Raw genomic sequence first — 24,717 nt, 5'->3', positions numbered from 1 at the left:
AAGTTGATTGCTTTGTTTAGGAGTTATTCAAAGCTTTCTTTTATCTTAATAGCATTTAATACAAAAAAGTAACGTTATGCTTTTCTTCTATATGTTGAACTAAATTATGTTATTGTTACAAAAATCAGTCCTATCATAGAGTGTATATATAATTATGACAGAAACTGATTAATATATTTTTGTTCTATATCCTGTGAATTTGTATATAAAAAATGAATGACATATCGTCTGTGGTCAATGATCGAAAAACAAATTTATTACAATGAATAGTAATTAATTCACAGTAATCATCGCCATCGTCATCATCATCATCATAATCATCCGTCTGCTATTAAATGAAAAAAAACAGTGATGTTGTTGATTTATACGCTATTTAGTAACGCTTGAATTTTCTGTCTATCTATGTGTTTAGCTAAAGAGCAATTAGTTAGAGAGAGCGTTTGAGCATGTTTTCTGTAAATTGGAAACAAAAGGCATTTCTATAAGGCTTTAATGATTTGTAATTTTGTATTTTTTTTGAAAAAAAAAGTTTTATCACAACCTTCTGTAAGATACTAAAGCTTTTTTTTTGAAAACAATACAAACAGAGTCAAATAATTGAATTAACAAGTGACGATATTAAGAAGAGCTGTGTGTAGTTTTGAAGGCCAAAACTCCTTGATATATAAGTCATGCGTAATGTCAACTTATCATTATTTCAGAAAAAATCAAACGTTTTCTTCCGTTGTGGTATACAATTATCTAAGGCTGTTCTTCCGTTGGTAGTCCTGGTTGGGGAATAGGGGTTTACAAATATCGTATGTGATATTTTATAACAATATTTTATAACACGGCACTAAAAGGGTGTCTTTTTTACAATTTTCTTGCTAACACTCACTATCACCCATTTACGAAGTTATTTAAACTCTATATTATTTCAGAATATAGCAAAGCAGGCGTATTTTAAAATAATCATTTTATGGACAAGTTTATTGTGGGACAACAGTACGGTACTGACTTTAACTTTATAAGTATACAACTGGAACTCTGCTAAATACGTACTCTTGTTTGTACTCGAATATGCTAAAGAAAGTTCAATTTATTTTTCTTCAAATATATTTTTGAACAGTTTGCTCTGTGCGCCTTCACAAAAGTATTTCAGAGTTTTTTGCCGATTGTTTATAGACGATTATGAACAGCGAGTAATGGGTGTATGCCTTTATGTGTCAATTGATTATGAATGCCGTCAATCAGATGAATGATTGGGCACTATTGTTATAGTGGGTTGATAATGACAGGTGTATATAACGAATTGAATAGCTTGATATATTATACTGAAGGTGACTGAGTCTATAGTATATTGGACTCCACGTTACTAAAGAAGTGAAATAATTGAACATTTTGTTTCACAATTCCTCTGTTTGGATAAGAAGTTACTTTTAATATTAAAGGTCAGTATTCTTTTTTTACTATTTGTTTTCTTCAGTTGCTACAAGATATTCGATATAGAAGATATGTTTTCGCATCATGGAGATACAAATGATAGCTATATAAGAAGCCGTACCATTGACTGCCTCTTGCTCTTGAAGATGACAGTGATATTTACACATAAAACGGTATCATTCTATATAAATGGATATATATTCGACGCTAGGAAAATTGTGTTTTACTGACGTACCCGCATTCCGAAACTTTGGATTATTTTTAACATCTATCAATCTTGGTATCTTGTGAAAAACTCGTTTCACAACATATAATTGACATGGAATAATTGATTCTGGATTTAAAACAACACACACACACACTAGATAATGTAAATAATCTTCGACATATATTATATTAAGCATAAACTTTCAAATATATATATCAATATTAACGTGTGTGCTTAGCTAACCTAGCAGTACGGATTTCAGAAGAAGGAATCCCAATACCTTCTTTTGGTTAGTTTTGAAAATCATTGTGTTACTATATTGAATAGCTGAGATGAAGTTACGATTAATCAAGATGTGCGCAATTGTCTTAAATTGCGAAAGTTTTGCAAGCGTAAATGTAAAGCCACTCATTTTGCTTTAATTGTTTATTAGTTGCCATGCACCTATGTGCACACTGTACGTTTGTTCATGTGCGATATTCATTAAAAAATATTTTTTTTATATACTTTTTATATCATTGCTATAATAGGGTTATTTTCATACATTTAATAAACACATCGTTTGGATTAATTATTAAACATTCCTTCTATTTGACAAGCTGTAAAATGTTATCAGATTACTTTGACATGTAAACAAATGCTTATTTAAAAAAAAACAACAACTATATAATCAGTGTAAGTTTTCAGATATAATTCCGTTGAATTATATATTTCTACTCTTAGATTCAGATTTGTCTATGAAACATACGTATACTGTATAGTCAAACTCTTATTTATAACGGAAATGGTCACTTTATGAGTTGGTAAAGCGAAAACTTTTCTTTTCTTTTTAATTTCTATTTTTTATATAATAAATGTTTTGCAAGACAATGAGAGAGTCTCTTTCAAGGCTGGAATGTTGATATTTCATACTTTTGATCAAACATTTGTTTTACATGTACACATATTTGTAAGCAATGCTTTGTTCAAAGAAATCTGTGCAGATTTCGCAACGTTTTAGATTACTTATGTTTCATTATGTTGCAAAACAGTGTTAACATTATTTTTATTATTTACATGTAAGAGGGTGACAATGACTGATATTAATTTGCTTCACACATACTGTAAGATTTCATCTAAAAAGGACTTCCTCAAGCTAAAATCACTACCTTTTCCTCTGGTTAGCAATTTGCCGCCTGTAGATCCTTGCCAACACGCATCTTGATCCTTATATTCCTTGATGCCGTTTGGCTTAATACCTGATTTGTAAGCACTTCACAGTAATTTGCTAATACTATAAGTGAGTTCTGAAGAACAATGTTTATCATTTGCAAGCAAACACATGACATAAACGTCAAGCGCACGCATGGAAGGTTCAGAATAAGACCGATTTCATTAAAAAAATTCCTGCCGTTATTCTGCTTGGTACATCCAGATGTCCAGTAAGCTTACTCGCTTCTCACAAAGGCATCTCTCTTTCGTATTCAGGCCTGGTCGTAATTAAGTAAGGTTTGTGTTCACAGTTGAGTGTTCTCTAGTCTCTACGGTTGCCCTCATATCGCAAGACTTGACATTTACGTAACATCTTGCAAACGATAGTTAACGTTACTCAATATCATTAATTTACAGTTTAATCAATGTCAACCATAATCGTCTATGCGCGCGATCGTTTAAAAATAAGATTGCAAACGTAACACATTTCTGCATGGACTCATTTTTACCATTTCAGTATAGGTTGTTAAATTCTGTTTTTCATTTGAATTGAGAAAGGCAGAGACGTAACTAGTTTTAATGACACTAGTTTCCAGTAAATAATTAAAGGTTCGAGAAAACTTGTCTGTACACTGTATTAAACCATTGTCTTTCTCAAGCCCGTCTTTTAATATTGGGTCAATAAATATTTTATTAATAATATAATTGATTTTCGCAAGTCTAACTTAGCCTACAATGATTTCTGTATTTAGATATCTTAGATTGTGTAGCTTTTTCTTATTGCGATCAAACAAGTGTTTTTTTATAAAGTATATATGCACTGTGCTGTTTGTGGAGTTTTGTGCTGTTGTTCGATATTTCTTGTTTGTGATGTCTACAGAGCTAGATTCAGTAGCTTTTCACATAAGTAATATTCGATGTTATTTGCATGTGATAAATATTGTAAAAAAAATCCCATAAAACCACGTTTGTCGTGCCTTCAGCCTTTCAACGCTTTCAGTGCATTCATCATTTATACTGTAATTGATACCACTGTATTGACACTGGGGTCACATGAGTGAACTTCGCTTACAATCTGCGTGAATATATAATATGTTTCATAAGACTGAGGTTTGTGCACATAAACTGGTTTATTTACATTTTACTGACCGGTCCAAGGCGGTACCAAACAATTCTTAATAAACATACCTAGTTGTTTATATATAGTATGTATGCACTGTGTTGTTTGTGGAGTGTTGTCCTGTTCTTCTATGTTTCTTCTTGTGATTTTATGTTTTATGTCTTTGGCGTTTAGCGAGTGCCATTAAACCGGGTTTATGTTTGAACTTTTTGCTACTGAGCTTGTTTCTGCAGCTTTTTACATAACTATTCATTTGGGGTCCCACGAATGAATTGTGTTTTTATGTACCCGTGTAGTTATAATTAGGTAAGCTGGGATCCCAGGAATAAAATATGTTTCAATGAACTCGTGTAGTTATTAATAGGTAAGTTGGGATCCGGGGAATAAAAGATGCTTACATGTTACGGTGTAATTATAATTTGTTTAGTTGGTATACCTGCGGTATTGGCGAAATATATCATTTTTTGCTCAAAAACCAAACACTTACGGACACAATCTTATTGAAAAGAATTTTGTAGTTTAACCCATTTACCTGTCACATTAATCTTTTTAAAGGCACACACAATAGGTTGATGAAAAGAAATGGATACGAATTGTGTATAAACGAACAATATTAGCATTTATTAACGGATGTATTGATAAATAGCATCATGGCCATGTAGTTTGCAGTTCCAAATGCGCCAACATATTGATAATATGTTTGTATTTGTACACTTATCAATTGCTGTTTGTTTAATTAACGTGAAATCCGTTATACATTATCATTTTTGCTTTCATTTAATTGATGCGTTGATAAAAGTGTTAAATTGTGATGCTTGATAATGAAATCTATTTTGAAACGGATTTATTTACTGATTACAGAACAGTTACTGCTTGTCCTTAGCAAATTTATAATAGTACGATTGCAGTTTAATCTTTTGTTCATAATTTGAATTGAAATCTGTCCTGAAATTCCAATAAGCAAATTATAATAATGGCAATTATATTGTATTTTTTATCTGTCTGAGCTTTTGGTCAGATTTTAGTACCCATGTGACACTACGAATCAATTGTAAAGTTCTAGGTAAAGACTTAATTTGCGACATCATTTCCTATCGTTTACTAACTTTGAAAACGTATGCGAGTGTTCAAATACAAACTTAAAGCGTTGCCCTTTTTCTTGGAAAGGTAGAAATTGCAATAACTTTATATGAAGATGTCGATGTTTCCATTTAATGACTAAACATTTATCAATGTTTTCACTAGCGAATCACAAAGCGGGTGTCCCGCTCTTTCCCTCCCTTTACGGTTGAAACATATGCCATACACTTTTTTTTCATTTTAGACTAAATTTAGCCCAATTTTCAATGGGGGAGCAACTCTTTACCTGCCTCCACACTAATCTCAATTCCTGAACAGCTGTTATTGGATTTTCGGAATTAAGGGCACGTTACTGATTACTACGTACAGAAATAACAAGTATATGTTATCCTGTAACATCAGATATCTGGAAAACCATCGAGCAGAAAACCAATGCATGATGATACATTTAGAGTTCAAATTCGTGGTGCTACTATAATTACGTTAAAATGTATATTTTGACTAAAACAAATTGTTACCATGGCATTGAGCTTTATAAGGCTTTGCACATGCCTTCACTTTAAAAGTTTAATAGAGTGTTTTAGACAAAAGATATTTCAGGAAAGTTTCATCTGATTTTTCAGTAACGCTAAAAATCTAGCTGTTTGAAACAGTCAATATTAATGAAGCCAAAATAAGTCAAAAGTTGCATAAGCCCTAATGCCCGTAGACCTGATATCACATTGACCGAGGTAGATGTCAATGCTAATTTGACAGAAAACACCGACAGTAATCAGCCTTTAAATAAGCTGTGTTTAATAGCTTCAGGTAAAATCATATAAAAAAACTGCCTAAATGAGACTCTCAGAATATTTCACTAAGTAGTGCAAGGGTTCTTGCTAACGAAATAAGAGGGTAACATTCGATGGTTTTAGATAAAAGACACTTACTTAACAGCGACAATGGTGTACTTGAAATGAGTGAGTGCCACTTAAAGATCAATATAGATTAAGAATCATATTGAATGACGGTAAAATTGCTTAATGAAGTCAATTAAGCGTATTTGTTAAAGAAAACAAATTAAATTATTGATCAATGATACACATTCGATTTATTTTGATAACATTACGAGGGTTTTAAATTGAAAATCAAATTTGGTTTAAACCAATATGTATTTAATCATAACGATCACGCTTTTCTCCCGACTAGGTATTTGAAAGCAATCTGATTTATAATGATATTAATATTATTCTCTCATACGTACTTGAACATATCAATTTGAATTGACAGAGTGCAGCAATAAATTGTGAGAATAAATTGCATTTCTAAATACCAAATAAATTATTTAATTCATTTAATTGCAAACGTTGGATATTTAAAATATGACACTCTACAGACTTGGTTTTCAGTAACAAAATAACCCTGAAGCTTAATGTTGAGCAAGTTAACGAAAATATTAGAATGTCTTTCGTGGGCTTTGACCATATTGCTTATTTGCCAACAACGACAAAACCAATACGAAGCCACCATCTGCTCCAATGGCGTGAGCACAATCGTCATATGTTCTAGGAACGTCCATCTACACAGCAATGATGCAAATCCTTAAGATACCAGTGACTTTGTAAAGATGGTACTACCAGGAACAGCGCAGTACAGCACGGTCAATATGTTATAAAAGGCGTTAATACCAGCCATTGGTCTGTCCCTTCTTACGACTGTGGTTTCAGACAAAACTAGGATCAGCATAAGTTAATTGATATATTTAAAGAAACACAAAAACCTAAAATTTACAACAATGAATCTTGTCACTAAAACACAGATGTCCAAAAGAACCTCTCGCTTACAGAGATACATACTACCTTTGGTATAAAGGCTTTTAATAACCTTTTTTGACAGAGCTTTGCGCCAAACCATGTTAGTGATATGGGGACTGACAAATACTGAACATTGGCTCCAAAGAACGAAACCGGTTCGCAAATTAAGAAACACTATACACTTTATAAACACTATAACAAAAGTCAACAGTCTGTTTCAAACTCATCTGACAATCTCTTTCGAGTTTCAAGCTATATTGTTTTCCTTTTGTTTGCACACATTGTATGACTAACCATCCTCAGTTTTATTGTAATGGCAACATTTAAAATAATCAGAATGTTAATAAAGAGTGTAAGATCGCTCATGGTACCCTTCTCATGTAACAAAAGACATTTGTTAAATGGATATCCTGCATCTGAACAAATGTTTCTAGTTAATAGCCTTCTAAGATGATTTTGAACTCAATTTAAAAATTCCGTAATCATAATATCAAACGCGTAACCTAACGACTCTTGCAAGCCCTCAAATGATTAAAGAAAAAGAGCAATTTAAATACAGACCATATATAACTCAACATTCTCTCTCTACTTGTAAACCTCAATCCGCTTCTCCTTCAATTTTGATCACACTCATTAAACATACCGCAAGGCTATTCAGTGAATAATTGAGTCAGTACGATGTTCATTTTGATACCATATGACTACATTGACGATATGGAAAATTATTGCTTAAACTTTGAATAGTGTTTAAATCATTATATAAATAATATAATACTAAAGATTTTCAATTCAAAGAGACCTTCTTTTCATTTCACCACAAATGATAATGAACGTTACATGACATTTCCTTTACAAACGTGCGGTGCTCGGTGCCACGACAAAACTGCATTGTATTATAAAAAAGGAAATGTTTACGAATAACTTTAAAATTGCCATAATTAGATATATTTAAAGTAACTAATCTCAACTACAGCTAATGGTATGTACTATATATTTATTTGATATGTTTGTATTTTGCTTTATGCTATTTTATGATTTGATGTATGATTTGTAGTTAATAAAAGTTGAAATTCAAATCAAAGTGTATAACATAAGTTTTTATCTTTTTATTAAAAAAACGGAATGGTCAACTGATTAAACCTTTAAAAGAAGCCTTAATTCTTTTCAAATTGGATACACTTCACTATGAAGAGTAAACTGGTGAAAATAAAGCGCATAAAACAAACGTATCAAATGCAAACTGATAGCGGACATATCAAAAGGTATAATGTGTCAAATCAAATTGATAGCGGATGTATCAAAGGGTATTACAAAAACGTGTCAAAATCAAATTGATACCGGAAACATTCATGGGCATAACACAAACGTGTCAAAACCAATTTGATGGCGGAAACGGATGATTTTAGTGCACTAACATTATGGGGTTGATTTTAGAAGATATTGTAAATTTGAGTCTAACCTTAGAAGAAATATATCTGATAGTTATGCTATGTGCAGATGACATTGTAATAATGGGGCATTCCCTCGAAACTTGCAAAAATGTTTACATTTGTTAGATTCATACCAATGGTGATAAGAAATTCTGATATTATGTAAGACTGTCCTGTTTTAAAAGCGAAGCCATATAAAAAAAAAAACTGGAACCCATGTGTAGCTGCCTGTACGGGCCAGGCTTATAGAATATAGTGTATATTTTCACTGAACAAGCAAACAGACCGTGGGACTGGCATTGTATCTGAATATAATTTGGCTATTTAAAATTAACAAGACTTTGTCTTACAGTTCAAATAAAATCTGTAAAGCTTAGTTCTTATCTAATACATACGAACCCTTCCAACTAAGGACAAAGATATTTTATCGATTTTCCAATTTCAAATAGGCAATTGTACTCGGACACCATAGCATCATGAACTGTACAACTGAAATGGTAGTGGTTTGTATTGGTGCTAAATACTATATATTTCGGAGAATTTAGGACAATGTAAGGAACACCATTTGCTGTTATGCATTTTGCATGGTCATTGCATTGGCGGGATGGGGTGTCATGTTCGCGCCAGGTTACCTTTTTACCACCTTATCCATATCATTTTGTTTCAAATTCCAGGATCCTCGCATAAACATACACATATAATATATACGTTTTGCCGTCTTGACTTGTTGTATAGCTACACATTAATCAAACCTATATATAAAAGCAACGCAGAACGATCGCAAATTGCTCGTTTGGTGTTGTGTACCAGTTTTTTAATGGCACAACTCGACAATTGTTTGAACATGAGTTTTGGACCTTGTTGTGTTCCGGTCTCTTAAGGGGCATAACTTGACACTTGTTTGAACCTGAGTTATGGACATGTTTTCTTCCAGTCTTTCAAGGTGCATAATTCGAAACCTTTTTGAACCTTAGTTATGTACCTTGTTGTATTCCAGTCTCTCTAGAGACATAGCTAGACACTTGTTTGAACCTGAGCTATGGACCTTCTTGTACATACGTATATGTTTCTCTTGAAACATGTTTGAATACCTTGAACTGTTGTTTGGTTAAATATGAACAAGGGTTCAGTTGTTTACATCTATAAGATGTTTTTATTAATAATACTATGATGACGAAGTTGACAATGATTATTATATAGTTGCTAAAATGGTGAAAGAAAATCCATGGTATGATTTTGGTCTCGACTCAGGAGAGTTGTTTTCTGGAATTTGTCATCTATAACATTTGTATTTGTACATGAATGTATATTGCAATAGTATACATGGCAGGGCTTAATTGGGAACACGCCTCACGAGTTTCACAATGCAAGAAATATGTAATGGGCTTTTTTTCTAGAGTTGGGATTGTGCCTGGGTCTTTATTTGAGTACCTTGTTAACAATGAGACGAGGTGGTTGTTCCCATAAACTAAGATATGTGCTAGCCGTATGCAGTTAACGTCACTGCGTCATAGGTCTAGTTTGTAGAGTATCAGATATTATGAAGATACTGCTCATGAAACAGATTTGAACATCAATTATGCAGTTTAAAGTAAAGCTTTTTTGATATTATCATTTGTAATACTCTGCCATTTGCATATGCCCAAGTTTAAAAAAACCAACAACATTAACTTCATTGCATTATATTAATTGGTAATGTTACATGTGCAAGTGACTTTCTTGTTGAACCTTCTTTTTCGACATATTTCGCAATACACTCAATTGAATAGCCATGGACTTAGCGTGTCCGTAATTATTAAATATACGTAGGGTTAACCAAGTAGAACACTAACAGTATTATTTATATCTACATATCTACAAAATAATTTGAATGTTTAAAGCTGATATCTTTGATCAATAATTTCAATAAAATGTATAAAATCCTTTTTGTAAAACATCGTTGACGTTAATTAGAGTCAAATCACGAATTGACATTTTCAAATAGAGCTCTTCAAACAACCTTGATTTGCAAAATGTGAAGCTTGCAAACCGAGGCCTACAATACTTATCGTCAATTGACACTCACCCATATCCTGTCACCATTCTCGCTGTTCAAACAGTGTCCCTTTATGAATATCAAATGATGACAATCTTATTCCAGTGCAGAAGGGCGAGTACAAAAATAAAGATTGTTTTTGCTTTATCAGCAGTTTATAATATTTAGTAAATATATAAATTAAGACTAAATAATACCCTTCCGATGAATCAGAAATATAGGCTCAAACCATCGACATTTATCATTACCACTTATGGCTCTATAAAGGGGCATGCGTATTTAAAACGTATGATAAAATTACAAAATGTTCTGGTGTACAAAAACAAGTTTGAGCCTAATGGACACTTAACAACGGCCAATACATCGTAAAATCTCAACAAACATACCACACATAAGTTAAAATATTGATCTATAAATAAATGAATGTTCAGTGAAACAACGGTTCACTGGAAAAAACAAATGTACTGGGGGCTTGAAGTTAATATGTGTATAACCTGTTGTTTATCAATAAAAAGCCATTCAATTAAAAACATAAGCATTATGGGATCCAGTCTCAATGTTTAAAAAATAATTAATAAAGTAATTGATATATAAACTGATACATATAAGAACTTAATAACCGGAAACTTACATCACCTGTTACCGATTGAATCCCAATGCGTATTTAAATTTTACAAAACACACGATCGGTCCGCGGGTCTAGTTTTGTATCTGAACATAACGTAACAATTGATACGCCAAAGATAATATTTTAAAAAAATGTTGAAACTGCCCGTGAAACAGTTACAAACACGTCTTATTTAGTTAATAGCAATAGGTTAGATATGTATTTTGTTCCAATGCTATAGATATAGAGCAATCATTTTTAAAAAAGACTAGCACTGCTCATGTTAACCTTTTGATAGCATAATTATTACTAGTTTAAAAAGGGAACACATATTGGGTATGACTGTTATAAAAGTTACTAAATACACTATGCGGTTTGCAAACCTGATTATTAAAGTATTTGGTAATATTATATTCAATTACATGCCATCCTCCATAAGGATGAAATGTGTAAAAACTGCATATATGGGGGCTTGTTTGGGTACTATAGTGCAAACATTTAAAACATTTCTCAAACTCAATTCTGAAAGGGTAATTTAAATGTATCGCCTTTGTTCATGTTATGAATATTACATATATATAGTATTTGTTAAAACGATATTATTATAGTTCATAAACCTATATGTATATCCTAATTAAAACACTTGACAATTATACATTTTACAGTCGTTGAACCCTTCAAAATAATAAGAATACATGTATTAATCCTCTGACCCTGCAACACATGTTTTGAAACTATACATTTAGTGCTTTCATAACATACATGCTGTATCGATTGAACGAATCTTCTCAAAAACATTGTTGAATTTAATATCGATTTTATTTTAAGCTTACGCTGTCTATATAGACCATTGTGTAATTAATCAGACCAATGGCCTTCAAGAGTTATAAATCAACGAGTCGTGTGGGAATCAAATGCAATTAGTTTGTTGTCTTGCTTCTTGTTACTTGTTATCTACTTTTTTTGTAATCGTAGGATTGCATAACGGTGAACCCAAGTACTCATGACAACTTTGATCAATTCCAACCGGCCTATGCAAGAATGTAAATATTGTTGATCACATTAATACCCCAAATACACAGTCTCCGAGTATCACATATAGAAGCATGTAAAAACAGTTCAAGGCGAGTCATATAAAAACAGGCATACCTGTATGTAAAAGTAGTAGTTGTAGTAGTAGTACTAGTAGTAGTGGTAGTAGTAGAACTAGAGTAGAACTAGAAGTAGTATGAGGAGTAGTAGTAGTAGCGGCTGCAGCAGCAGTAGTAGTAGTAGTATTAGTAGCAGTAGCAGTAACTGTAGCAGTTTCAGTAGCAGTAGCAGAAGCAGCAGCAGCAGCAGTAGTAGCAGAAGCAGTAGAATAAGTTGTAGTTGTAGAAGTAGCAGCAGCAGTAACAGTAGCGGTAGCAGCATCAGTAGCTGTAGCAATGCAGTAGCAGCAGCAATTGCAGTAGCAGTAGCAGCTGCTGTATCACTAGCAGTAGTAGTAGCTGTAGCAGCAGCAGCTGTAGGAGAAGCAGAAACAGCAGTTTCAGTAGCAGCAGCTGTAGCAACAGCAGTTGCAGCAGCTGTAGCACTAGCACTAGCAGTAGAAGAAGCTGTAGCAGCAGCTGTATAAATAGTAGGAATAGTAGTAGTAGTAGTAGTAGTAGTAGTAGTAGTAGTAGTAGTAGTAGTAGTAGTAGTAGTAGTAGTAGTAGTAGTAGTAGTAGTAGTAGTAGTAGTAGTAATAGTAGTAGTAGTAGTAGTATTAGTAGTAGAAGTAGTTGTTGTAGTAGTAGTAGTAGTAGTAGTAGTAGTAGTAGTAGTAGTAGTAGTAGTAGTAGTAGTAGTAGTAGTAGTAGTGGTAGTAGTAGCTGTAGCAGCAGCAGCTGTAGGAGAAGCAGAAACAGCAGTTTCAGTAGCAGCAGCTGTAGCAACAGCAGTTGCAGCAGCTGTAGCACTAGCACTAGCAGTAGTAGAAGCTGTAGCAGCAGCTGTATAAATAGTAGGAATAGTAGTAGTAGTAGTAGTAGTAGTAGTAGTAGTAGTAGTAGTAGTAGTAGTAGTAGTAGTAGTAGTAGTAGTAGTAGTAGTAGTAGTAGTAGTAGTAGTAGTAGTAGTAGTAGTAGTAGTAATAGTAGTAGTAGTAGTAGTAGTAGTAGTAGTAGTAGTAGTAGTAGAAGAAGTTGTTGTAGTAGTAGTAGTAGTAGTAGTAGTAGTAGTAGTAGTAGTAGTAGTAGTAGTAGTAGTAGTAGTAGTAGTAGTAGTAGTAGTAGTAGTAGTAGTAGTGGTAGTAGTAGTAGTAGTAGTAGTAGTAGTAGTAGTAGTAGTAGTAGTAGCAGCAGTAGCAGTAGCAGTAGCAGTAGCAGTAGCAGTAGCAGAAGTAGTAGTAGAAGTAGTAGTAGTAGTAGTAGTAATAGAAGTAGTAGTAGTAGTAGAAGTAGAAGTAGTAGTAGTAGAAGAAGTAGTAGTAGTAGTAGTAGTAGTAGTAGTAGTAGTAGTAGTAGTAGTAGTAGTAGTAGTAGTAGTAGTAGTAGTAGTAGTAGTAGTAGTAGTAGTAGTAGTAGTAGTAGTAGTAGAAGTAGTTGTTGTAGTAGTAGTAGTAGTAGTAGTAGTAGTAGTAGTAGTAGTAGTAGTAGTAGTAGTAGTAGTAGTAGTAGTAGTAGTAGTAGTAGTAGTGGTAGTAGTAGTAGTAGTAGTAGTAGTAGTAGTAGTAGTAGTAGTAGTAGTAGTAGTAGTAGTAGTAGTGGTAGTAGTAGTAGTAGTAGTAGTAGTAGTAGTAGTAGTAGTAGTAGTAGTAGTAGTAGTAGTAGTAGTAGTAGTAGTAGTAGTAGTAGTAGTAGTAGTAGTAGTAGTAGTAGTAGTAGTAGTAGTAGCAGTAGTAGTAGTCGTAGTAAATGTATAGTTAGCAATAGCTAATAGATACATTTTGGGCTATTGCGTATAAAGTCAATGTCTTTTTTAATTTGTAAGCCTTCATGTAGTTTCTGTTTTTATAACAATTATGACGCTAACGTATATCTTCCGCTTTGACCTAACTATCGTTGCCATGTCGTTTATTAGCCTACGCTAACAATAGTGTTGCTACTTAACCTACGTGTTATAGCGAACGTTATTTGCTGGATGAATTGATCCTTTAAAATAGTTGTTTTTAAATAGACTCGTTCGTAATTACGGTATACATGAATACATACATCACTTTCATTTGAAGATTATACACAACTTAAAAAGGCTTAAATACCGCAAATCAACATCAGATATCGTCAGATCAACTTTGAAACATGGCATGTTTAAAGCATATATGTACGGAATTCATAACAGGACATATGATTTAATGCTGTTTTAAATAAGTTAAAAGAACCCTTAATAACATACGTGCATACAAAATCAACATTTATTGGAATGTTAAAGCAAGTTGAATTTTTTTTTATTAAAGCTTGGTGACGATCAGAGTGGAGACGATTATTGCATTAATAACACAGTAAAATGGGACTAATTTGACTTGCCCTACACAACTTACAACAAACAGTTCAAACGCCCCTCGCCAATAGTGGGATTCATTTAAGTAACAGTACACTAGTAATAAGTTTGCGAGATGAAAGCATTGCTCTTATATCCGTGTACAAATAAGAGTATCCATAACTGTTACGAAACTAGTTAAGTTTATTACAAAATCATGAACTCACATTGCCTTCTCCAAGACAATAACATGCGCATATCGGTTACAGTTTCGATAAACGCAAAACAACTGTTTTACTGGTTTAAACCCCCAGTAAATTCACATTTTACTGACAGTTCCAAGGCGGTACTTACCAAACTTTGATAAACATACCTAGTTTTTGTTATACAATATATATGCACTGTGCTGTTTGCGGTGTTTTTTTTTTTTTGTTCCATGTTTCTTGTTTGTGTTCCATGTCCTTTACACAGTGTCATAAAACGGAGTTTATGTTTAAATTATTGGCTACTGTGTTTGGTTCTGTAGTTGTTCACATAAGTATTTATTCGATTGTATTTGCATAAATGTGATCAAAACTATATAAAAGCAAAACATCACGCTTGCAGCGACTACAGCCTCCGAACGCCCTAAATACATTATTTCTTTATACTGTAATAGATACCACTGTATTGACACCGGGATCACATGAGTGAAGTTCGCTTACAATCTGCTTGAATATATAATAGGATTTAGTTGCGATCTTCCGAAAGAATTGTGTTTTTATGAATTCGTAAAGTTATACTTTACGTAAGTTGGAATCCTAGGAACGAAGTGTGTTTAAATGAACTCACGAAGTTATTATTAGGTAAGTTGGGATCCCGGGAATACAATGTGCTGAAATGGTACGGTGTAATCAGTTAAGTTGGTATCCCGGCGGTATTGGCGAGCTATCTCATTCTTTGTTAAAAAAAATCTACTGACACGATCTCATTGATTTTTTTGGTTATTTCAAGTTTAAAGCATTTACGTGTCACATTAATATTTTCAAGGGCTCACACTATATATGTGAATGAAAAGGAACGGGTATGATTAGTGTACAGGTGAAAACTAGTTGTTTTTAATTACGGATTTATTGATGAATATCTTTATGGCCATATAATTCACAGTCCAAAATAGGCCAACATATTGACCGTATTTGCACACTTATAAAATACTGTTTTTTATAATTAATTTGAAACGGATTTTTTTTTCTGATTACAAAACTGTTACAGCTTGTCCTTAACAAATTTATAATAGTACGATTGCAGTTTAAATTTTGTTCATTATTTGAATTGAAATCCGTCCTGAAATTTTAATTAGCAATAAACAATAACAAAAAAGCCATGGCAATTATATTGTAGTTTGTCTGTCTGAGCTTTTAGTCAGATTTTAACACTCATGTGGGATTCAAATGCTAACTTTAAGCGTTGCCCTTTTTCTTGAAAAGTTAGAAATTGCAATAAATTCATATGAAATTGCCGATGTTTCAATTTAATTACTATACAATAAATAATGTTTTCACTAGCGAATCAGCAAGCGGATGCCCCGCTCTTTCCCCCCACTTAAATTGTTTAAGTAAATCTTTCATGTCAAAAATTTAGGGTTGAAACATTACAATCAACTATTTTCATTTTAGACTAAATTTAGCCCACTTTTCAATGGGGGAGCAACTCTTAACCCTCCTCCACTGTAATCTCAATTTCTGAACGACTAATATTGGATTTTAGGAAGTGAGTGCACGTTACTGAATACTAAATATAAGAACTATCCTGTAACACAGATATCAGGAGAACCAGAGAGCGGAAAACCACTACATGTAGATATTTTTAGATTTTCAAGTTCATGGTTTTACTCGAATAACGTTAAAATATATTTTGACTGAAAGATGTAAATAGAGATAAAATATTTTTGACTTATTATACAAATAGTATAATCATTCGAAATGAGAAATAATGTGCTCAAATTGTTACAGTCTAATTGGTCGTTTTTAAGGCTTTGCCTTTACTTTAGTTGTTTAATTGAGTCTAACAGTTATATGATATTTCAGGAAAATTTAATATGATATTTCAGTACCGCAAATAATCTAGCCGTTTAAAACAGTCACTATAAATGAATCCAAAATAGGTAAAGAGTTGCATAAATCCAAATGCCTGTAGACCTGATATCACATTGACCGAGGTAAATGTCAATACTAATTTGCAAGAAAACACCGACAGTAATCAGTCTATAAATAAGGCTGTGTTTAATAGCTTCAGGTAAAAATATAGCAAATCGCCGAAATGAGAATCTCAGAACATTTCACTAAGTGTTGCACAGGTTCCTGCTTACCAAATAAGAAGGATAACATTCGATGGTACTAGGTAAAGTACACTTACTTAACAGCAAAAGTGGTTAATGGGTGAGTGTCACTTTAAGATCGATATTGATATTGATTACCAATTATATTGGACGGCGGTACGATTGCCGAATTTGTTAAAGAAGTAAATATGTAAAAGCTTTTTCAAAATATAATGATTTGTCATCATAATCCAAATCTTATTTAAAGTATTGATCAATGATAAGTTTCAAACATCCGATTTATTTTGATAATATTAGGAGTGGTTTAAATTGTCAATCAAATTTAGTTTTAACCAATATTTATTTAATCATAACGATCACGCTTTTCTCCCGACTATGTATTTGAATGCAATATGATTTGAAATGATATCAATATAATTCTCTCGTACGCACTTGGACATATCGATTTGAATTGACAGAGTATAGCATACACTTGTAAGAATAAATTACATTTCGAAATACTGAATAAATAATCCAATTCATTTTATTGCAACATTGTATATTTTAAATATGATACTCTACAGACTAGGAAAAATAAATTTAGTAATAAAAAATAATATATATATTTAGATCCAATATATATTTCGCGAATTCCAGTGGTAACTAAACTTTATTTTGGTTAATATATTATCCTCAGACTTACGTTAAGTACTTTTTAAAATGTTTAATTTTCTCAATGGCCAAATAACAGCTTCCAGAAAATAAATTTGTAGCAAATTTGCCCTCCTGGGTTTTCTGTTACAAAATAACCCCGAAGGAAAATGTTGAGCAAGTAATCGAAAGTATAATAATGTATTTTTAAAAGAGAAGGACATTCCCAAGCGGCAGTTTAAGTTGGACTACCTTTTACCTTATGTAAAATGGTGGTTTTGTGTTTCATCTTTTTTTTAATTTTAGACCAACTACTTTTATAAAAGATGCTTAAAATATGGTGCCAGGTACCTTTTAGCCTAAAATATGTGCTTAAAGACTAAGGGCCAACACACACGGCCTTTGATACGGGCCGCTGCACCGGGTTGTCCAAGAAAACAATAAAAACACCTCCGATGAGGATGCGATTGTTTTTAAGATAGTGGTTGCGGTCATTCGTGGACTTTGACCCCGTTGCTCACTTGCCAAAAACGACAATACCAATACGAAGCTACCATCTGCTCCAATGGCGTGAGCATAATCGTCATTTGTTCTAGGCACCATCATCTACACTGCAATAAAGCAAATCATACAGCTACCAGTGACTTTGTAAAGATGGTGCTAACAAAAACGGCGCGGTGCATCAAGGTCAATATGTTAAAAAGTGTTAATACCAGCCATTGATATGTTCCTTCTTACGACTGTGGTTTCAGACACAAGTAAGATCAGCATAAGTTAAGTGATATATATTTTAAAAAACACAAACACCTAGAATCAAAAGCAATGAATCTTGTCCCTAAAACAATGTTGTCCTAAAGAACCTCTCGATTAATACCTGGCTTACAGCGTTGGCACTGATAAATATCTACAGAGATACATACTGAACCTTTGGTATAAAGGCTTTTAATAACGTTTTCTTGACTCTTCAGAGCTTTGCCCCAAACCCAGCTATTGATATGGGGACTGACTAATACTGAAATTTGACTCCAAAACACGAAACTGGTTCGCTAATTAAGTAACACTATAAACTTTATTAATACTAACACAAAAGTCAACATTCTTTTTCAAACTCATCAAACAATCCCTTTGGAGTCTCAAGCTATAATGATTTCCGTTTGGTGGCAAACATTTCATGACTTACCATCCTCAGGTTTATTGTAATGGCAAAGTCAACATAATCAGAATGTTATTGAAGAGTGTAACATCGCTCATAGTACCCTACTCATGAATCAAAAGGCATTTCTTGAATGAGTATACTGCTTCTGAACAAATGTTTCTTGTTAAAACCTTCTATGATGATTTTGAACTCCGTTTGTGGTTTAAAAACTCCGTAATCATAAAATCAAACGCTTATCTTAAGGGCTCATGCAAGCCCTCAAATTATTACAGAAAAAAGAGGAACTTATATACCGACCATATGAATTTCAACATTCTCTCTCTACTTGTTAACCTCAACCCGCCACTCCTTAAAATTTGGTCTCATTCAAGGCTTTCTACTGAATAATTGAGTCAGTAAAGTATTTATTTATATATCAAATGATATTGTCGATATGGAAAATAATTGCTTAATCTTTGTATGGTGTTTAAATCATTATATTATTTTTAACATACTTAACATTTTCGTTTTGACATTTCAATTCAAAGACATCTTCTTTTCATTTCACCACATTTGATAATGAACGTCAAAATTCATTTTCCGAACGTGCGGTGTGCGCACAATGCCATTGTATACACCATGAATTAACAACTGCTACTGCTCGGTGCCACGACAAATGCGCATTTTATTTAAGACAGATAAGACGTAATATATTTACGAATCAGTTTGTATTGATGGGATATATCTAAAGTAACTAATCTCAGCAACAGCTCAGCTGTACTATATATATCAATATGTTTTATAAGTTTACATATGCCGTTATGCTATTTTATAATTTGATGTTTGATGTGTAGTTTATAAAAGTTGAAATTCCAATCAAAGTGTATAAAATTGCTTCATATATTTTTAAAATAACGGAATGGTAATAGGATAAAACCCTTAAGCAAAGTTTAGTTATTTGCACATCGAACACACTTCACTATGAAGAGTAAAACTGGTGAAATTAAAGCGCATAACACAAACCTCAAAATATAGCGAACATATTACTGGGCATAACACAAACGTGTCAAAAGCAAATTGATAGAGGACATATAAATGGGCATAACACATACGAGTCAAAAGCAAATTGATAGCGGAAATATTATTGGGCATAACACAACGTGTCAAAGGAAATTGAAAGCGGAAATATTATTTGGCATATGGTCCCTAATACAGCTTTTTGGCAATGTTCTACAACGTTTCTATAAACGAGGTGGCTTTTCTTAAAAAAAACTTTATATGATTTTTTGATTTTGTGTTCTATGTCTTTGGCGTTTACCCAGTGCAATTAAACCGGGTTTATGTTTAAACTCTTTGCTACTGAGGTTATTTCTGTATTTTTTTTAAATAAGCATTGATACTTACAGCAATGTTGTGAGTGCCGTGTGGAAGCTGTAAAAAGGCATATTGCAAACGTGTCAAAAGGAACTTGATAGCAGACGTATAATTCAAAATAGCATAACCATATTAAAAGCAGCTTGATGACGAACATGTCATAAGGAATAAAACAAACTTGGTAATAGCAAACTGATAGCGGACAACATAAGGGGCATAAAACAAACGTGTCAAAAGCAAAATTGATAGCGGACATATGAATTTGGAACATCACAAACGTGTCAAAAGCAAATTGATAGCGGACATATTCATAGGCATATCACAAAAGTAGCAAGAGCGCATTGATAGCAAACATATGAATTTAGAATATCACAAACGGGTCAAAGGCAACTAGATAGCGGACATAATAATTGGCATATCACAAACGTGTCAAAAGCAAATTAATAGCGGGCATTTTACGAAGCGTAACACAAACGTGTCATAAGCAATTTGATAGCGAACAAACTAATGGGCATAACACAAACGTGTCATAAGCCAACTGATCGCGTTTCAATGGGCATACCAAAAAATGTGTCAAATACAATTGATAGCGTACACACTCATGGGTATAACACAAACGTTTCAAAAGCAAATCAAAAGCGGATATATTAATGGGCATAACACAAACCTATCAAAGACAAATTTATAGCAAACGGTTCAATGGGTATAACAAAAACGTGTCAAAATCAAATTGATAGCAGACATATATATTGGCATAACAGAAACGTGGCAAAGTTAATGTGTAGTGGACATATACATAGGCATGACTTAACCGTGTCAAAGTAAATTTTTAGTGGCATTACATAACAGTGTCAAAAACAATTTAGCAGACATATTTATAGGCATAAAAAATCAATTATGTATTATAGTTTATTAGCACAAACAAGTTTATTGCCTTTACATCTACCAGTAACATTCACAAACATGAGAAATGGATGATCATATAATGACATAGAGTATTTACTTTATTAACATATTGATTGATATTGCAAGAAAAAAGCTAAATTATTAAAAAGCTCGGTCCTACTAAAAATACTTAAAACCATCGATAGCTGCAAGTACGGACCAGGTTCATACACCCTAGTGTATATTTTCACTGAACAAGCAAACAATAAGACCGTGGGCCTGGTATTGTATCTAAATATAATTTGGCTATTTAAACTAGACAAGACATTATCTAACAATTCAAACATCTCTGTAAAACTTATTTCTTATCTAGTTTATACGAACACTTTTATCGATTATTCAAATTCAAAAAAGGCAATTTTACTCGAACACTATGTCATTAGAACTGTACAATTGAAATGGCGGTGGTTCTAAAACGTGCTAAATAATATGTATTTCGGCAAGAATATATGACAATGTCTTGAACACTATTTGCATCTACCAAGGGTATAACTAGACACGTGTTTGAACCAGAATGATGGACCTTGTTGTACATACGCATATATTTCTCTTGAACCATGTTTGAATACCTTGAACTGTTGTTTGGCTAAATATGAACAAGGGTACAGATGTTTACATTTATCAGATGTTTTTATTAATACCACTATGATGACGAAGTTGACAATAATTAATATATAATATCTATAATAGTAAAAGGAAATCCATGGCATGATTTTGGACTTAAGTTATTTTCTGGAATTTGTTATTTATAACAATTGTACTTGTACATGAATGTATATTTCAATTGTTTATATGGCAGGGCTTAATTGGGAACTCGCCTCACGAGTTGTACAATGCAAGATATATGTCATGGGGTTTTTGTATATGAAAGCGTATTGCTAGTTTCAAAGATATGTCTCACGAGTTTCACTAACGGGGCGTTGTTTCTAGAGTATGAATTGTGCCTGTGTCTTTTTGTGAGTACCTTGTTAACAAGGAGACGATGTGGTTGTTCCCCAAAACTAAGACATAGTGTGTTCAGTAGTGTAAATCATAAAGATACTGCTGGTCATTAAACGGGTTTTAATATCAATAATGCAATTTGAAATATAGCTTTTAGATATTATCATTTGCAACACTCTTCCATACGCATATGATCCAGTTTAAAAAAAAAAAAAAAAAAAAAAAAAACATGAATTTTAATGCATTATAATTGAAATGTTTCATGTGCAAGTGTCTTTCTTGTTCGATATTCTTTTTTCACATATTTCGCAATATATTCAATTAAATAGCTAGGTGGTTAGCATGTCCGTAATGATTAAATATACGCTGGGTCAACCAAATTTAACAGTAATACTTATCTCTACATATCTACTAAACGGTAATGAGAGTCACTAAATTACAAATTTACATTTTTAAAAAGAGCTCTTCAAACAACCTTGATTTACGAATACTGTTCCACATTTATAAAAAGTTTGACAATCTTATTCCAGTGCAGAAACCTTTAATGTAATTTCAAGGGCGAGTAGATACCTGAGTATTTTTGCTTTATCAGCAGTAATTTATTGTAACACAATGACCCTCGCCAATATTAATTCATTTTTGTTTAGATGATCTTTCCTATTTTAGCTACTAAGTGGTCAACATGCCATAGCGTGTATTTTCATTGGAGCTTCATTAGCACTACCGGTAGGTGTCGATTAGATATTCTGAGAAAAGATGGAACAGTCAATTACTTTAGCATATGTTTAGAATGGCCCTAAGACTTGAAAAATAATTATCAAAGGACTTGCCTTTTGCTAAACTCATATCTTACTTGGTACCGTCGAAGATCGATCAACTTCAACCCTAGGTCAACCGCTAATAGCTCATTCAAATACTGTCCAGAAAATAGTTTAATTACCTTGCTTACTAAAGTTCTGTCAGAAGGGTATGGCCGAGATAAATTTTACGTAACTGAAACTATTGATTGACGAGCCCCTTTTTTGGGATGATAGCCATTTGAGTTATATTCTGCAAAAAAGTTAAAATCTGAGATAATGTAACTGGGTTTAAATCTTCTGGTATACGGACCGAGTTTAGGCAGTCTGCCAGGTTAAAATCTAAGATTCCGCTTTGTTCTCGTTGTATAGAAAAAATCAATTGGCAGTTAAGAAATAAATAATTTCTAATAATAAAACTTGCATTATCGGACGTGGTTGTTTTGACTTTATAACTATACGATTGAACGCAATAGCTTATAGGAAGGGAATTGGAGTTTGGGTGCTACATTATTGAATATATTACTTATGACCAAACAATAACATCCCGATGCCACACACGTATAGGCTCAAACCATCGACATTTAACCTTATCGACTATGGCTCGATAAAGTGGCAAGCGTATTTAAAACAACTGATACCTTAACATAATGTTCTGGTGTACAAAAATATGAAGCTCGTATGTATAAAACCTAAAACATGTTATAATATACATCAATTAAACATTCTATCAAATACATACTCGTTTTAATAAAAGCAAGTTTATAGCGGACATATTGATGGGCATTACACAAAGGAGTCAAAAGGAGTTGTTTCTAGATTTGTTATTTAGAACAATTGCACTTGTACATGAATATATATTGCAATTGTATACATGGCAGGGATTGATTGGGACTTCGCCTCATGAGTTTCACAATGCGAGAAATATGTCATGAGCTTTGGATGTTTATTTAAAGAATATTTGTATATGAAAGCGTATTACTAGTTTACAAGATGTCAGGGACTGTGTCTCACGAGTTTCACTAACGGAGCGTTATTTATAGAGTATGGATTGTGCCTGTGTCTTTATGTGAGTACCTTGTTAACAAGGAGACGCTGTGGTTGTTCCCCAAAATTAAGATGTGCGCTAGCCGTATGCAGTTAACGTTGTTGTGGCCATGATATATCTAGTTTGTACAGTATCTTTATAATATATGATACTAATTATAGCTTTTTGATATAATCATTTGTAATACTCTGCCATAGGCATATTCTGAAGGTTTAAACAAACAACATGAATTTCACTGCATTATAATTAAAGTGTTTCATGTGAAATGACTTTCTTTTTTAAACTTATTTTTCGACGTACATGTTTTTCGCAATACATTCAATTTAATAGCCAGGGATCGTGTCTGTTATGATTTAATATACGTTGGGTTAACCAAGTTAAATAGTTTTATTTATCGCTACATATCTACAAAATAATGCGAATGTTTAAAGCTGATATTTTTATCAATATTTTTAATAAAATGCAGACAATCCTTTTTGTAAAATATCTTTGACGGTTATTAGAGTCATCAAATTGCGAATTTACCTTTTTCAAATAGAGCTCTTCAAACAACCTTAATTTACGTAATTTGAAGCTTGCATACCGAGGCATTCAATATTGATCGTCAAGTGACACTCACCATTCTCTCTGTTTAAAATATGCCCCCCTTTTATGAACATAAAATGTTAGCAATCTTATTCCAGTGCAGAAATATTATTTCAAAGGCGAGTACAAAACTAAAAATTGTTAGCGCTTTATCAGCAGTTTTTTATATTTATTAAATATATTAATTATAAGCAAATCATTACAGTTCGATGAATCAGATGAACAGGCGCAAGCTATCGACATTTAACAATATCGCTTATGGCTCGATAAAAGGGAATGCGTATGTAAAACATCTGATAATTAACCAAAAATTCAGGTGTACAATATCAATGTTTGAGCCTACCTTATACTTATACTTACCAACGGCCAATACACCGTACATTCTCAATAAACAGATCACACATAAGTTAAAAGATTGATCTATTGATAATCGAATGTTCAGTGAAACGATAGTTGACTGAAACACATGAATGTACTGGTGGCTTGAAGACCATATGTATTTAACCTGCAATTTGTCCTATATCAAGCATTTAATTTAAAACATGAGCCCTATAGGAGCCAGCCTCAACGTTTAAACAATGATGAATGAAGGTTTTGCAAACCTAACTATAAAGTAT

General features: G+C 32.8%; 1 protein-coding gene across 8 annotated transcripts in view; it reads left to right on the top strand.

The window, feature by feature from the left end:
- LOC128221935 (trichohyalin-like) overlaps positions 1-24,717 on the top strand; it is a 315,209-nt gene that overhangs the window by 52,295 nt on the left and 238,197 nt on the right. The window contains exon 1 of one of the 8 annotated variants that reach the window (XM_052930633.1): positions 1,332-1,430. The exons of the other annotated variants lie outside the window; for them this stretch is intronic. The gene's annotated coding sequence lies outside the window, so the exon portion shown is untranslated. Of the gene's footprint in view, positions 1-1,331; positions 1,431-24,717 lie in introns of those variants that run through there. 8 annotated transcript variants of the gene reach the window in all.

The sequence above is a fragment of the Mya arenaria genome, chromosome 16 (genome assembly GCF_026914265.1).
Source record: "Mya arenaria isolate MELC-2E11 chromosome 16, ASM2691426v1".
NCBI classification, from domain to species: Eukaryota; Metazoa; Mollusca; class Bivalvia; order Myida; family Myidae; genus Mya; species Mya arenaria.
The sequence above is the reverse complement of the archived record's forward strand: the minus strand, read 5'-3'. Positions and strand labels throughout refer to the sequence as shown.